The sequence below is a fragment of the Lytechinus variegatus genome, chromosome 14 (assembly GCF_018143015.1).
Source record: "Lytechinus variegatus isolate NC3 chromosome 14, Lvar_3.0, whole genome shotgun sequence".
NCBI lineage: Eukaryota > Metazoa > Echinodermata > Echinoidea > Temnopleuroida > Toxopneustidae > Lytechinus > Lytechinus variegatus.
The window spans coordinates 8,638,457-8,641,122 of record NC_054753.1 but is presented as its reverse complement, the minus strand read 5'-3'; positions in this window follow the sequence as shown (position 1 = coordinate 8,641,122).

The following is a 2,666-nucleotide window of genomic DNA, read 5'->3' as shown; positions in this document are numbered from 1 at the left end:
GGGGCAAAAAGGACATCCTTTATAAAACATTTGAATTTTGTTTTTTATCATCCCCGCAAATTCGACCCTAAACACGTAATTTTCCTAGCGAAATAGATACCCTTTTTTCATTATTTTTGTGTTTTTGACACCCTTGTCACGTTACGTACGTAACGTGCCCTATCGTGAAAAAGACATCCTTTTTACGTGTTTTTTTGGTCGCGCATGGTATCCACTCGTCAATGTAAGTGGCCCCTCCGGGCTTTGAGTAAAGAATAATCTCGGGGATAGACATCATTCGCATCGTTGACACTTTCTCTCGCGATCTGTTACAATTTACATGTATTTGCCATAAAGACGGACAAACGCATGTTACAAAAAACACAAAATTTCGGGAAAAAATGATATCCAATCCAACATCTTCACACTGGTCACTGCACTGCAACTCCCGATTACAAGTGGTGCAACTTTCCAACCAACCGACTTGCGCGCCCTGGAATTCTGGAATTTACATATTGCAATACAGTATGACAGAGGTGCATTTGTGCGAACACAAAGGCCATGAGCGTAAGTTAAAATATAGTTTTGACTAGATCTAGCCCTTGAAATTGACTACATTGTACCAATCCAGTAAATATAACCATCAAAAAAAAAAAAAAATCCGGCGAAAATAGGGGGGCGCGCGCCCGGGGCGCCCCCCTCTGGATCCTCCACTGTATAGGAGCGCCTTAAGCACCTAGCAAGGCGGATAGGTGTGCCATACAAATTTATTTAATCAAAATTATTTATTCATTTATTTACTTATTTATTTATTCATTTATCACGATGATCCGGAAATCAAATAACGTTTCTTTAGAACTGAAATAAATAACCATTAAACTAAACAAACCTTAACTCATTTCAGACTTTTGAGTTTTTGGAACAACGAAGTACTTTTTCGGAAGAACAAATCTTCTTATAGACAATCATTCAGAGTAGACTAAAAAATTAAAACGTTGGAAATATGAAAGCAGTTCGGAACACTTATTAGAACTTGCGAAATTCCAGTATTTACGATAAAATTTTCTCGGAATCAAAACGAATTGACTAGCAATCGTTTTCATTTGCAACTGATTCCTAGAACTCTGAATTATATTCACGGTGAAAACGCTAATTAATTTTTTTTATTCACCGCTGTTCATGAACCTTGCAACAGATGTACAGACAGATTAAACAAGTGTTTAAAATCCTAAACAATGCAGTGCGAATAAAAAACGGGACAGATTTGAAAAGTCTATAAAATTTTTGTATCAAATTATGATGTCTATATTTTGATGTTAATAGGTGCTCTGAAGTCTTATCTTTCAAATGCCATTAAAAAATAGTTTCGTTCATGCTTGAGCGAACACGGAATGTTTTTGTCTGGGGTTAAAAAGGAGGGTTGCGCCAAAATGGCATAAAATAATAAATATGATGATCGGACTTCTTGCTAATCAGCAGACTTCCTATAACCTTTGCATTAATTTTGCTATAAGTTTCAAATTATGCGGTCGAAATTCATTTTCAAACCTATTTATTTGCTTGAATTGTTATGTTGATGTTTCTTTTTTTATAATGTTCTCTTTAAGCTTTTTGAATATTCCTTCTTCAAGCAAAACATTTTTTTCAACCGAAGTATGGGAGAGCGTGTATATTTTTTCAATACCTTTCATTGTGTGCTACAAAGGTTATGGTGCCTTTTGAACAGTGCCATACAGATGGGCGGAGGCTCGGGGATGTCCCCCCCCCATTAAAAAAAATTATGACCAAGAAAAAAAAGTGGAAAGGAAATACAATGGAAGATAGAAAGTAAAATATGATACTATTTTCTGAATATTATGTCGAAATCTATCACAAAATTTGATATTGTAATAAAAAAGTGGGAATATTTGCGTGCTCTCAACTTTTTAATGCATTTTACCCAATCTTCCACATCTAGCTCCTTCAAAATTGACTCAATTCACATTTTCATTGAAAGACATAACTCATTTCCTGTTTGTCCTGTCAAGCATATAATTAAACTTAGTGAAGGATTAAATAACCCCTTGAAAACGGATTCCAGTTATTTTAAGTTACATAACGCAAATGCAAATTTAAAGAGGAATGAAACCTTTGGAACAAATAGGCTTGTGTAGAAACAGAAAAATCAAAGAGTAAGAATAAAGAAAGTTTGAGAAAAATCGGACAAATAATGAGAAAGTTATGAGCATTTGAATATTGCAATCACTAATGCTATGGAGATCCTGCCATCAGCAATGCGGCAAGGATGTGTGATGTCACTGATGAACAACTTTCCCTAAAATACCCTCAAAATGTCTCTTTTTGCTTTTTCTTATGATGATACAAACTCTCTATCCATGATGTATTCTAAAAAAATATGTATTACATGCCCTCATGTAGAAAGAACACATGATCTATGGATAGATGTGAGAAAAGAGGCAATTCAAGTGAAATATATAGGCCTACTAAAGTAATGGGGAGAGTTGTTCACAAGTGACATCACACATCTTTGTCGCATTGCCAATTTGATATCTCCATAGCATTGGTGATCGCAATATTCAAATGCTCATAACTTTCTCATTATTTGTCCGATTTTTCTCAAACTTTTTTTGATCTGTTTCTTTGATTTTTTCTGTTTTCACACAAGCTATCTTGTTCCAATGGTTTCA